The sequence below is a fragment of the Triticum aestivum genome, chromosome 7B (assembly GCF_018294505.1).
Source record: "Triticum aestivum cultivar Chinese Spring chromosome 7B, IWGSC CS RefSeq v2.1, whole genome shotgun sequence".
Classification (NCBI taxonomy): Eukaryota; Viridiplantae; Streptophyta; class Magnoliopsida; order Poales; family Poaceae; genus Triticum; species Triticum aestivum.
This window is the reverse complement of record NC_057813.1, coordinates 552,625,678-552,640,695: the sequence shown is the minus strand read 5'-3', so window position 1 is coordinate 552,640,695 and position 15,018 is coordinate 552,625,678. Positions and strand designations below refer to the sequence as shown.

Sequence of the window (15,018 nt, the reverse complement as noted above, 5' to 3'; positions counted from 1 at the left end):
ACACTTGTGTTGACCAAAATAATCATTTGCGAAGCAAGCGGCATAGAGAGTTGGCTTTTGGACAAGCTGGTAGTATGTTGAAGTACTTCCATGACAAAATCATTGAGAATCCATCTTTCCAATATGCTTTGCAGTTGGATTATGAGGAGCATATAACCAACATATTCTGGGCTGATGCTAAAATGGTTCTCGACTATGCACACTTTGGCGATGTTGCCACATTCGATACTACTTTTGGCACAAGCAAAGAATATAGGCCATTTGGTGTTTTTCTTGGACTCAATCAGTTTAGAGAAACCACCATTTTTGGTGCTGCATTGCTATCTCTATCTCTACTTCTCTACTCTTATAAAAAAGCGAGTCGGTGGTGATGGTGTGCCTGCCTTCGGGCTGTATATACCGTCTGATCTTGAACCTACGGCTGAGATTGAGACCGAGCGTGTTGTACAGAGACAACGACCAAAACAGGATATTCTGGAGGTTTCTCTCATGAGATCGATTAATCTAGAACCTCTCCAAGTTTCGTCGCCGCCGGCCCCTCCCGTCTCTTTCCTTGCGACCTCGTTGGAGTTGAGTTGGGCGAGCATCACGTAGTAAATTAGATTTGGCTTAAGATCTCCCCTGTGACATCACTCCTTGTGGATCTGGCCGTGCAGGCTGTCGGAGAAGGAGAAGGAAACACGGCGATGGACGGACAGAGTCAAAGGAGACGACACAATTCGGCCAACACTGCTCACGGGAGGAGGTGCTTGTGGTGGGGACGCATTTCTTGCGTCATCGCGGACCCGATGTCGGCCGGAATCGGTGCCGTGGGAGGAGCCTCGTGTGCGGCGGCGGTCATCGGGGTCGGGGAAGATGATCACGGCACGGATGTCGTGCTGGCCGAGAGGCAATGCCGATGGGCACTCCGGTTCCACCTCGTCGGCGTGAACCACCTGCTGAGCGGGAGCAGCGTCGGGCGCTCGGGGGATGGAGATCGACCGAGCCATGAGCCCATGACAGACAGCGGTCGGGAGCAACTCGGAGGGGGCTGCCTGCAGCAGCGCAGCGGTCGGAAGCAGCTTGGAGGCGTTGGCTGGAATGGAAGCAGCGGAGGAGTCGGCAGTCGACAACCGGGAGCAGTGATTGGGACGAAATGAGAGGAAATCCATTGGGGGCGTTCTGGACCTTTCGGCGCTAGCGTCCGCTCCCATGCACCAGGCAATCCGTTCCGTGCTTGCCGTCCTTAAGCTAGCCTTGAACGTCCCAATGGGCAGCGAGCGGACGAGCTGGCTGTGGCCGGCGGCATGATGGGCACTCATGACGGCCGGTCCAAATGACGGCTCGGATCAGGACGTACCGACCCGGACCGTGTCCACCCTGAATGGGCACTAGGCTGCGCACAAGACCTCTACATGCGAAGCCTATCAGTACGCCACCGTGGGCTACTACAGGTTTTTTGCGTACAGTGTCGATGGTGACATGGTGGAGCCTACATGCGCAGCTTCGGAGAAGTGAGCAGCTCCGGATGGTCGTTCGCAGTGCAAAGTCGCCCTCGCCGGAACCGGCGTGGCGTTTGGCAGTTCCAAGGGGCATTTTCCGTCCCTGCATCTCCTAATTGTCTTTTTTTAGGGATTTCTTGTTGTCTCCTAATGGATTCAATCGGTATACAATGGCATATTTGAAAGTATAAAACTTTGTAGTGGCATGTTTTAAAATATGAAAATACACAAAATAGTGATATCAATTCTCAAAGCCTGAAAATTTGGAGTGACATATAGTACTCTTTCAATCCAAATTAACTGACACGTACATAGTATAACTTTAGTACAAAATTGTAGTAAGTGTGCGGCAAATAATTTGGATCGGAGAGAGTATAGGCTTCTCCCTCAGTGATATCCCACCAGGAAAGATGGCCATGTCGCCCAGGACTGCACTCTCGGCCACCCCGGTAGGATCTCCAGGCTGCCGTAGCCAAGGACGACGAGCTGCGGTCCCCGTGATGGACAGCAACGGCGTCTGCGGGAGACGAGGAGTATCCCGTGTTTATTCCGATGAGCACTTGCAAGCTCTGAACCATACATATTGCCAATGACGAGGCCGCCCATATTAATTCTCCGTTTCCAGGGATACGTGATGCCAGTGGTAGTGCAATAACACTGGCACAGTGCACCGCGTTGTCCGTGCCAATGCTGTTGTGTTCTACCTCCACACTTGGCCGATATGATTCCATCCGCCGGGAGGTGCACGCACATATGTTTCATCCCCAATATTGCTTATGTGATTTTCTTATTTGCTCAACTTCAGGTCTGAAAAAGTTGATATAATTTCATCCCCAGTATTGCTTAGTCGATAGGCTAATCAATAGCTTAATAATTTATAATCACTTGGGCCAATTACCTGATGCGAGACAGGGAAAACAATTGTTTAAGAGCCTTAAGCAATCTGTTCACAGAATTCTGCATGGGCGAGAATCAGGTAAGTTGCATGTACACAAAGTTTTGGATAATAGAAGTGTAAATTTGTACAGTACCATTAGAAGAAGCTTGTATGCTCAACATGCTTAACCATGTCAAAGCTCATGCACGAGTAATTATATCCTCGGGTTATTCAAATTATCTGGAAGGTGAGCTTTAAATTTTTGTAAATTAGTGTTTCAATAGTTCAGAGCTGCTGCTTTACTACTTGTTTTTAGGTGGATGGTCTTTATTTTAAATCCTGATACAAGTAATGCACTTTGACAAGTTCTATGTTTGGCGAATGATTCCAAGGCCTCATAGATGCCCAAGGTATGTATCTAAGCATGAATGGGTGTACAATATTACTTCTCTTCATGGTGGCAGTGTATGCAGATTCTTGTAGCGATTAGTGGGGTGTGGACTAGAAGTAGATCATGTGTTGACAAAAAGCTGGTTGGGGTCATCGCAATTGCCAAATGTGTGTCGACAATTTTTTTATTGTTGCATGCTCTCTGTCCCCCTCAATATGGGACAACAAGTAGAAAGTTGGATAGGGAGAACACCAAGTCTTCTGCAAGGTGAAAATTAGAATAAAACGGTTGGCTTGGACGAGGGAGTTCATTGGTCGGAAAACATAAGTTTGATTTTGCTCGATGTGTACCTATCAATAATATGACATCGCTTTGATTGATGTCTTGATACATCTTTTATTGTTCAGTAGGCTCCTGATACTTAGTAAAGAATTCCCACCAGATTATTTGTGATTTCGTAGCGTAGCACGGGCGTCTTACTAGTTTGATGAAACATGTGACTCGTTTACATGACTTTTTGAGATGTTTCTAGCTGCACATAATGGGGGACGAAGTATTTATACGGATCAAGATGCAGCGTATGGGCAAAGGAGCAGTGTCTCCACCAACCGTTAACGTTGGTGTCTGTCGCCTTTGTTGCTGCTGCTGCTGCTCGCATGGGCATGCCGCGTCGGGCTCCGCCACACGGGCACCACGACGCGCGCCAAATCCCGTCTTCCCTGATCTGCGGTGGTGCTTTCGCGCATCCGACTACATATGGCCAGGCCAGGTAGGTCGTCCTAGGGGAGCGGGAGCCGGCCGGGACGGTGGTGGAAGCCGAGGAAGCACTCTACAAAATCAATCAAAATCATTCATTTCAAAAGTTGTTGCAGGGTGTCATGCCAAATGGACTTGGGCCTGACGGTTGTTGACTGCACGCACAGTATGCGTGTGTCTGGATATAGATCGACTGAGAAACAAAACAATCTTGTGGAATTAGACACAAAATGCAGTGTTCCAGTTCCCATGCGGACAGCAAGTGGAGCAAGGAGGGTGTTCGATGCAATGCAACAAGAGCGACACATCAGTCATCCCTGCACAGCCCTAGCTCAAGGATTGAGCTCCCATGCACACTCAAGAATTGCAGACGGAATATGCCTTGATAGCTACCCATGTCCATGTCGGATGCTGGGCCTGGGCCGACACATCCTGTAAAGACATGTAACAATCTTCTATTTAGAAAATATAACAGACCAGATGGAACTGGGTAAAAATCACAACTTCAGCCCACCAAAGCAAAAGCTGGTTATTCCAGTATTATGACAGAAAAAAAGCACAAAACATATAATAAATCAGAAGAAGAAGAAGAAGAAGAAGGCAATGCACATAAATACGGGGACTGGAATAAAGAAATGGAACAAGGGATTTCCTGCTATTTTCTCTCACTCTACTAGGCCGAATGCTTCCGTGGCTAGGGTTCTCGGTGACCCAGTTTTGTGTTTGGACCTTCGCCCCTAGGATTTCCACCACTGCGGAACATCAACTTGCTGCGCTGCGCGTTATGATTGGCACCGTAACTCTGAACCCTCTAGCGACCGCCGTGTTGGACGTATCAACAACAAGCCCATCTCGGCAAGATCAGCATTAATATGCTTCTGTGTTTGCAGCTAGGTCTGAGGACAGGTATGCCACAGCTACTTGGAAGAACTATGCGCCAAACAGGTGTCGGTTGTTCACTTGGCTCGCCTTTCAGGACAGACTATTTACAAATGACCGGCGTTTCCGGCATGGGATGTCGAGCTCCGATACTTGCCCATTTTGCGATGAGCCTCAAACCTCAAGTCACTTACTGCTGAACTGCCAATCCATCCAATTGATTTGGGACAATCCACTCCTTCGTCCTCCCGAAGTCGAACGCATTCAAGAAAATTGGGTCTAACTCTTCGATGCACAAAGTTCGCTCTACAGCCATCATTGCCATTCTTTGGTCTATTTGGAAGGGAGAAATTCTATGGTCTTCCGTGCTCACGATGAGGATCTGTACCCCACTCTACTACGATCTGGAGAGGATTGGGGCACCATGTTGTATCATTTATCTGAGAGAACTTAAGCTATCATTTGCTATTTGTTGGGGGGCTGCCCCCTTGTAATCTTTCATTTTCTTCAGCCTATGTAACTCCCTGAATGTTGTCATCTCTCCCTGGCTAATATAAGTTCAGGCTGGCGTAAGCCCGCCGTAGTTTCCCGTCAAGAAAAATGGAACAATGGAAAGGAAACCCAAGTATAATTCTACCTGATCAAAAGACAGTCTGTGTCCACATAGCCTGACAGTCCGGATAGACAGCGAGATGGCCTTAATAGCAGCCATCGTCGGCCAGAAGCAACCAAGTGATTTGGCAGTAAGTGCCTGCGAGCCGGAGCACAAGCAGGGGAATCGCTAGTACACTTGTACTGAAAAAAGACCCTTCAACCACGGCAGTTATTTCCAAAAGGTTCGCATCACCAAAATACGATGTTCGTTCTGAAAAGAGACAGGAATGAACGAGCAATGGTTCAGTATAAAGTCAAACAGTACCAGAGAATGAGGGGTACAGCTCAATCAGGACACAGGAAAGCAAGGCAAACAGATAAGGTAAATACCTAGTAGAAGGGATTGCTTCTTCCTGCCTTTCTTGCCCGCACTTGCTGGGGCAATAACAGGCACAGATGGTTCAGATATGAAAACAACATACACTGAGAACAAAAGGTGGCATTAGACAAGGAACAGGGCTGCTTCAGTAGAAGCGATGTCTGAGAGGCAAAGGAACAGCAAGCACCTCTTTGCATTGTTTCTTTCATCAGACAGTGTTAGCTCATCTTTCTCAACAAGGATGCCAGCCTGGTCCAATTTGTCCTTCTGAGTGATGTCTTCGCTAATCGAACCCACCGTGTTGCCGGCCTGTAGGAGAAAAGGTAAGTAAACCAATAGGCAGATGCAGAAAGTACAATCATGAAACTGCAAAGGATCTGTGAATTACCACATCTTCGCCATTTGGACCAACCAGCTCAGCATCAGTTGGAACACCAAGTGCATTTTTGGCTGAGTTCTCTGGCTTATATTTGAAGAGAACACGCTGAGACTTTGGTTTAATTTCAGAGGCCACCCCACTGTTCAAGATAAAGGAAACACATGACAAACATGACACAAGAGTACCTTTCTAGAATGAGCCTAAGAAAAGATGTGCTAACCCAATGACCGCTGGCTTTGTGACAGAAGGAGGCGAAGACAGAACAGGCACTCCCAGTCAAAAAAAAAAAAAGACAGAACAGGCACAGGAGTACGGCCCTGAACATGGAAAGGAATGTGATTTAAGAATGATGCCGTGTGCAATTATGCAGAGCATAAGCAAGGTGAAAAATAAGTTAATCTCAGGTGATATGCCAACTGAAACCATTGGATTGGAACTGCTCCCTGCAAGATTTGCTGGATGGCGTAAGCAGCGCCGCTGGAGTCAAGTTGACATTGCTGGGCATACATACGGAACCGGACCCAGTCGAGACAGCACACATAAGAGACATCTGCTTCAGCTTGTAAATGTCCTGGTCCTGGACATACCTACTACTTTCAGAGGAAACAAAGGTGGCTTCACGATATGTCTGTTTATAGCCCCTAACAACATCAGCTACAGCCAGTGCCTGTACTCCTGTGCCCAAACAAAAATAGAACACAAGAATGGTCATTAAACACTTGACATGCCAGAAATCAAACAGATCATGTGCCAGACAAAGACAAGCTTTTCGACAGAATGTCAACAGAGAATAGATTGATCAGGTGCATGAATGCACATTACAATGTCAGTTATCCATCAGCAGAAGCAAATAGATAGCTTAAAGGAAACAGCGCTCACCGAAGTCGTCCAATACCTGAATCTGGAATGTACGTCCAATACCTGATTATGGAACCCATCGCTGTATCATCGCACGTTTTTTAATAATGTATCACACCGCACGTTGCTAGTGCTAGCAATGTTTTCGACACGCCTCTTGTTCTCTATGTGGTTGAGTATGGCAGCCATGAATGATAAGAAAGTGGATCAATGCCTACCAGTTATGACTATATGCTCCGGCACACACCAAACATTTGGCCCCACCACAATCTAATTCAAGTTATTCATGCTGAAACACTGCATGCACTATATGCTCCGGCACACACCAAACATTTGGCCCCACCACAATCTAATTCAAGTTATTCATGCTGAAACACTGCATGCACTGATCCCATGGCCTTGTCCCCTGCCAGCTCTTCTCAGTTACGACCACAGTTCATTTCAAGATGTCCGTCCCCTGGCCTATAAATTCAGCAAGCGGCTGCTCGACATCCATAGCTCACTTCTTCAGTTTTCCAGCTGAAAACACTAAGACAGAGAACCAACCATGTCGGGTGCCAAGACACTTGCTCAGTTAGAAAGAAGTGGAAGCACTTGGGAGGAAGAGGCTGACCATGTGAGCTAAAAATGATCAAGAATGCTGCAGTTCTGTGCCAAACAAGGGCCACTGTGTCAAGTACACGACCGATGGGAGGCGTTTCATGGTGCCATTGGTGTACCTCAGCATGACGATCTTCGGCAAGCTTCTGAGGATGTCCAGGAGGAGTTTGGCTTTGCAAGTGATGGCAGGATCACACTGCCTTGTAATGCTGCTATACTGACTGTGCGATGCAGATTTGCTGTCTGTAGCTTCTGAAGAGCATGCAAACAGAGACCCTGATGATCTCTTCTGTTTTTGTAGTTTGCCCTGATAGTGTATAGTTAGATAACAGACACCAGGAGAAGAAAATTCATATGTATAGGAGATACTTTTTTTTAGCACCAAACAGTGGAACATGCAAGAAGTTCAAATTTGCTAGGAGAGTAATTGCTCGAGCACTTGCCATGATCGCATCAAAGAAGTTTCAGCGATGCTCATATGGACTCAGCTAAGAGCCTAAGACTGAATTACCTCAGTTGCAGTTGCAGCATCCTCTGAATTGCTGTTGTAAGAAAGACTATTCACCATGAAGCTTAGCTGCATCACACAGCAATTGATGGCAATGAACAAATAGAGCAATAACACAACCAACCAGTGAACACCATAGTATCAAAGAACAAAATATTGTAGTTAAGAAAAACCAACCAACCATTGCACCAAGCTTAGCATTCAACTGAGTACAAAATCAAGTATACCGCAAGGCTCACAATAAGATTCATCACAGAATATCATCACCCAACCACCAACAAGTCATAACAAAGACCACATATCACCTTACAGTTCTAAACGGCATAACTTAAGTCACATGTTATCTCACATGCCCGTCTCCCGCTTGACAATGTCTGCCTCCCACACGGCGAGCTGTGCCTCCTTGGCAGCTACCTTCTCCTCCCTCGTGGTGATTGAGTTCTTTCCCAGCTCCACCAACGTCTTTTTGTTCCGGAGCTTTTTGGCCAGTGATTCTTCGAGTTGTTGCGCTTTCTTCTTAATGATGTTAGAAGCGTGCTTCACCGCGGCGTCTTCATACCTCGATTTCCACCCGGGCATGGCGATCTGGACGACGCCAAAAGTTGCAGCCATGCTCACGGTGAGCACGGAGGTGCAGACACGCCAGGACAACGTCCCGACGTGCATCGCAGCCTCCACTGGCTTGAGGCGCGCGGCCGCCTCATGGTTGATGATGACTCCGCTGAGCCGCGACACCTCCTGGGCGAGCTGGCGGTGGTCGGAGATGTCGGCCATCTTGACCCTTGAAATCTCCCGCCGGATCTCCGGAGGCATGTCCAGCAGGAGACTCGCCTGGGCCGTCATGGAGCGGCGGCGAGGGGCGGCGGCGGCGGCGGCGACACGGCGGAGGGAGGCGGCGGCGGCGGCCATTTCGGTGTGGATGGCTGCAACCAAGCCGGGCGGCGGCGGAGGTGGGCGGCGGCGAAGAACCCTAAACCTAAACCTTGGAAATGAGACCGCAACCTAGCCGTCGCACCCCGCGCCGCGTTTCTAGCCTAGTCTTGTCTATGCGGGATTCCACAGCCGTCCGATCCTGCCAATCTGACCCGTCCGATCTCTGACTAGCTCGGCTCCATTTCAACAGACGGCCCAACCAGGCCCAGCTTCTTCTCTACATTTCTCACGCCACCAACAGGCCGACGCCCATGCATGGGCCATCCGCTGGACGGACGGGATTGCAAACAATGAGATTGACCCCTCAAAAAAAAAAAACAATGAGATTGACTCAGCAACCCCTCTAGAAAAAAATATGTGATTGTCTAAAAAAAGATACCATGATACTTCTCTAGATTTAATAAGTGGAGTCGCATCCTAAAATAATTACTGGAGACTCATTTCTTTATGAGCTAGCACCGACGAGCTCGCAACCTATGCGGAGCGCTAGCTCGACCGTGACGAGTCAAGGGGAGCGCCCAAAGATGATGGTTGGCGTCCTCATTGACGGTTTTTGGGGGGGGGGGGGGGGGGGGGAGAAGGGAGCGACACGAGGAGTGAGGGTGAGATACGGGGTCATGGATTCAAACACAAGAGATCTGCAAATGCCATATTTTAACCACAGACTATAAAGGTAATACTCTCTCCATTCCTAAAGTTTTAAAAAAGGAACACACGAAAAGAAAAAGTGAAAAAAATACGAGGTTGTGGCTCCTGCATGCCTGGGCGGCCCATCTTATGATCGGCTTCGCGCGAGAGTCTTGTACGTCTTGCGTGAAGATAGATATACAGGTTACCCATCAACGTCTCCCTTCACGCGAGACAAAGCGCAGCCTCCCGTGAAGGCGATCACCAGATTGGCCCGAGGCCACTGTCTCATTTTTTTCTTCTGTTTTTGGTTGTTTGTTTTTTTACTTTTTTATACTTCTAAATGATCTATGCATAAATATTGCAAAATATACTTTACATGCATTTTAAAAAAGTAGGCATAAATTAATAAGTTTTTCAAAATTTTATTAATTTAATTGGTAGTATTTAAAAATGTATTTAAAAATATAACTGATATATAGAAAATGTATAATGTGTATGAAAAATGTAATGATCAAACAAAAAAATCGAAAAAAAATGTTAATCGTCCCTTTTAAAAATGTTAAACTTGTAAAAAAATCTTCCTTATGTATAGGAAAAATGTCTATTAAAATTTTTGAATATAAAAACATAACTTTAAAAATGTTGATCATATAACAAAATGTTAATATTATATTTCAAAAGTTTCTAACCTGTATTAAAATTGTTCCCGATATATACAAAAAATGTTCAATATGTAAGCAAAAAGTAGTCATCAATCATAATTTTTTTAGAAATGCTAATCATGTATTTTAAAAATATGCAAAAAATAACCCATGAGGAAACCAAGAAAAATAAAGAAAACTGATAAAAACTACGAAAGAAACAAAAAAAAAACAAGAGAAATAAAGAAGTACTCTCTCCATTCCAGGATATAAGGTGTATCTATTTCCGTGCAAGTCAAACATGTGTATGTTTGACCAGGATTATAGAATAAAATATAAAGATATACGATACAAAAATAAATAAAATATAAAAGTACTCTTTGTGGTGAATCTAATGATACAAATTTGGTAATCTAGATACAATTTTTTTTTCTAAAAACTTGATCAAATATGCACATGTTTGATTTTCAGAAAAACTAATACACCTTATATTTTGGAATGGAGGAAGTAGGAAAGAAAAGAAAGAACAATTTAAAACGGAGCGAGGAACAAAGAAAACAGAAGAAAAAAGAAAAACCAGTAAAAACTAGACTAATACAAAGAAACCCGTGAAAAACAACGGAAAAACAAAAAAGATGAAAATTGTAAACAAATTAAATCGAAAGAAAAAGAAAAGAAAAATAACACAAGAAACCGAAGCAGAACCAACGAACCAACAGGCAATCGAGCGACAAGAAGCTAGTGATCGAGAAAACAACCACAAAAACAAAATAAAGCAGTCATCTCCCTTTTTGTTCTTCTCGAGGTTCTTCTTACCTTTCTTCTTTAAGTTGGTATTCTGTTGGACATAATTCTTTTCCTTGGTCTTGTGGGAATTGAAGTTTATATGTACCATATTGGCTATAGAAGTGCCTTAAAAAAATTCCGTGCGAATCCTTTGCTCTCGAGTTATGCTCAACACTCAGATGACCGAAGACATCATCAACTGAGAATTCTCGTCTCTGATGTTTGATGTTTCAGAGTAGTAGCAAAGTTCCTCCCCGAATTAGGGAGCTTACCAATTATACATCTTGCGACAAATTTGCCCGGTAAATTACACTTAAGGAGCTCGAGCTTCCTAACGATGCATTTTATCTCATGAGTCTGTTCCACTACAGAACGGTTCTCAATTATTTTGTAATCTTGTAACTGCTGGATGGCATACATCTCACTTCCAGCATCAGTTGCGCCGAATTTAGATTCGAGCGCCTCCCACAAGTCCTTGGCAACCAGCATATGTAAATATGCGTCAACCAGCCTATCTTCGATCACACATAGGACTGCTCGGAGAAACACGATGATGGCCTCCCCGAGTGCCTTCTCCTGATCAGGAGTAGTCGTTCCCGTAGGAGTAACACCGGAGACCCTGAACACGTTCATAGTTGTGAGACATAAGGTGATTTTGGTCTGCCAACGCTTAAAGTATGTACCGTTAAACTTATTCGGTTTCAGTGCAACGGCAAAAGCCATGGTACAAATTAAAACTTTCCTACACACGTTAGGTTTACAGATTGTTGAGTATATAAGAAATTTTTTGATTAAATTAATCCAGGAAAAAATCCTGATCATGGCATTGACAGAATTAATAACATACTGATTACGATTCAGATAATCACGTACTATGCATGTAGTAGAAACATCTACGCACATAGGTAGTATTGCTAACACACAAAAAACAGGAGAGGGATAAGCGAGTTATACCCTCCAGTAGGCCATGACGAAGCCATAGCCATGGTAGTAGTGGCGTCCTCGACGGCCTTCTTCTCGGCTTCAAGTTTCTCGGTGGCGATACAATCTGCTTCGGTTGCGGTGGACATGGTGATGATGAAGACGATGCGGACGTAGACGAACGGTGGCGAGCAGTCGCGTAGGAGACGCTCGAAAAGACCTATTCGCCCCTTCCCCGTACAAGATCTGGAGAGGTGGGATTTTGGAGGCATGCTTGATGTCTACTACACAACCTTTTTCTTGTAGACGTTGTTGGGCCTCCAAGTGCAGAGGTTTGTAGGACAGTAGCAAATTTCCCTCAAGTGGATGACCTAAGGTTTATCAATCCGTGGGAGGTGTAGGATGAAGATGGTCTCTCTCAAACAACCCTGCAACCAAATAAAAAAGAGTCTCTTGTGTCCAACACACCCAATACAATGAAAAATTGTATAGGTGTACTAGTTCAGCGAAGAGATGGTGATACAAGTGCAATAGGATGGTAGATATAGGTTTTTGTAATCTGAAAATATAAAAACAGCAAGGTAACTAATGATAAAAGTGAGCGTAATAGGTATTGCAATGGTAGGAAACAAGGCATAGGGTTCATACTTTCACTAGTGCAAGTTCTCTCAACAATAATAACATAATTGGATCATATAACTATCCCTCAACATGCAACAAAGAGTCACTCCAAAGCTACTAATAGCGGAGAACAAACAAAGAGATTATTGTAGGGTACGAAACCACCTCAAAGTTACCCTTTCTGTTCTATCTATTCAAGAATCCGTAGTAAAATAACACGAATCTATTCTTTCCGTTCAATCGATCATAGAATTCATACTAGAATAACACCTTAAGACACAAATCAACCAAAACCCTAGTGTCACCTAGATACTCCATTGTCACCTCAAGTATCCGTGGGCATGATTATATGATATACATCACACAATCTCAGATTCATCTATTCAACCAACACAAAGTACTTCAAAGAATGCCCCAAAGTTTCTACCGGAGAGTCAAAGACGAAAACGCGTGCCAACCCCTATGCATAGGTTCATGGGCGGAACCCGCAAGTTGATCACCAAAACATACATCAAGTATCACGTGAATATCCCATTGTCACCACAGATAAGCATGGCAAGACATACATCAAGTGTTCTCAAATCCTTAAAGACTCAATCCGACAAGATAACTTCAAAGGGAAAACTCAATCCATTACAAGAGAGTAGAGGGGGAGAAACATCATAAGATCCAACTATAATAGCAAAAGCTCGCGATACATCAAGATCGTGCCATAGAGAGAACACGAGAGAGAGAGATCAAACACATAGCTACTGGTACATACCCTCAGCCCCGAGGGTGAACTACTCCCTCCTCGTCATGGAGAGCGCCGGGATGATGAAGATGGCCACCGGTGAGGGATCCCCCCTCCGACAGGGTGCCAGAATGGGCTCCCGAGAGGTTTTTGGTGGCTACAGAGGCTTGCGGCAGCGGAACTCCCGACCTATTGTTTGCTTCGATGTTTTTAGGGTATATGGGAATATATATAGGTGAAAGAAGTCGGCCGGGGGAGCCACGAGGGGCCCACGAGAGTGGAGGGCACGCCCAGGGGGGTGGGCGCGCCCTCCTATCTCCTGGCCTCCTTGAAGCTTCCCTGGCTTGCACTCCAAGTCTCCCGGATCATGTTCGTTCCAAAAATCACGCTCCTGAAGGTTTCATTCCGTTTGGACTCCGTTTGATATTCCTTTTCTTCGAAATACTAAAACAGGCAATAAAACAACAATATGGGTTGGGCCTCCGGTTAATAGGTTAGTCCCAAAAATAATATAAAAGTGTATAATAAAGCCCATAAACATTCAAAACAGATAATAATATAGCATGAATGCTTCATAAATTGTAGATATGTTGGAGACGTATCAATGCTCTCCGGTCAACCGTGTACAGGATGGACGAGATGGGATCACTGGCCGCAGCAGCACCAAAGGAGCGACGGTGGGCATGGAGGTAGAGCAGATGCAATATGTTTCTCGTGGCGGCTAGGGTTGGCCGGCGCCTCCAACATATAGGCGCGACCACGTGGAGAGACGTGAACTGGACCCACGACCGAGTCGCTAACAACCCACGATCCGATCATGGCTCTTTTGTTCCTGACCGGTAAAAATAAGCGCATAGGTGATGGGACCCATAAGCTCGTGGATGGAGGCAGCGTACTTGCACGACGGTGGGTGATAGTGGGATGGCTGCCGATGCAGAGACGACGCGGAGCATCCGAACGCAAAGGGTGCTGTCGCGGTCGACGACAATGACTGCAACATGTGCGTCGGCCATCAAAGGGAGCTTGTGTAGCTCGCGACGGTGTGCACATAGGCTGGCAGGGACCAGGAGCTCGCGGTGGTCCGCACACATGCCAGCATGTCCGGGATGAAGCCGTGTTTGCGGCCAGCAGGCGGAAGCACATGGAACCTTGCCTTCGGAGCTTGTACCACCGTAGGGCTAGAGCGGAGTTGTGCGTGTGACCAGCGGGGTGGCCGCACGAGGCGGCATCTTCCACCTCTATCTCGTGGGCGGCATGCTGGGACGCACACCCTAGGAGCCTTACCAAGGTCGCCAAGGACCAAAACCACCTCGCCGGAGGCCACCACGCCCACGTTTCCTCCTGCTGCTCGACGCCCGTGAACTGCTCGATGAAATCCCAGCTAAGCTAAAATGGTAAGAAAGAAGAATATTCACGAGAGATTGCCACGTGGATGCGGACCTGGTCAAAACTGCCCAAAGCTATATGAGGGACTAAACTTATCCGGTTTGAGAAGTTGAGGGACTAAGCTTTGCTGGTTTTAGAGTTGGGGGATCATTCCTATACGTTCGAAAAAATTAAAGGACGAAAAATATACTTTTCACTTATTTCTCTGAGGCATTTCATCAAACAGCTTCAGGACAACGTCAGGGAGCTCTTTCTTGCAGCCACGACGATGAGCTTGACGCAGATGGACGGACCAATCCATCGCATGAAATCATGACACATGAACTTTATTGATTTCATGAATTTATTGCAATCTCTTGCATTTCCATTACATGCCTCAACTCAACACCCCAATATAAAAGAATTGTTCCCACTGCTACTACTATATTTCTCACATACTCAACTATTTAACACAAATATCCTCATTGGGACAATCTCTGGCAAAGTGCCCTGCTTCATTATAGTGGAAACATATTACTTCTGACAAGTCTCGAGCTTTCCTTGTGATTACATAGCCTCCTTGGGTCCTCGGCTTCCTTTTTGGGCAACCGCTGAAGTAGTGCCCTTAATCTTTGCACCTGAAACATGTGATATAACTCAGGTCCTTCTTTGTAGAAATTAGGTTG

The 15,018-nt window shown here is 45.8% G+C and overlaps 1 long non-coding RNA gene across 1 annotated transcript; it reads right to left on the bottom strand.

Annotated features, from left to right (window-relative positions):
- Window positions 1–3,224: 3,224 nt before the first annotated feature.
- On the bottom strand, window positions 3,225–5,940 carry LOC123160189 (uncharacterized). Its single transcript, XR_006480033.1, has 4 exons — window positions 5,746–5,940; window positions 5,545–5,666; window positions 5,369–5,461; window positions 3,225–5,249 (listed from the first exon to the last, which is right to left on the bottom strand). It is a non-coding gene; the product is annotated as an uncharacterized lncRNA (long non-coding RNA).
- Window positions 5,941–15,018: the final 9,078 nt, after the last annotated feature.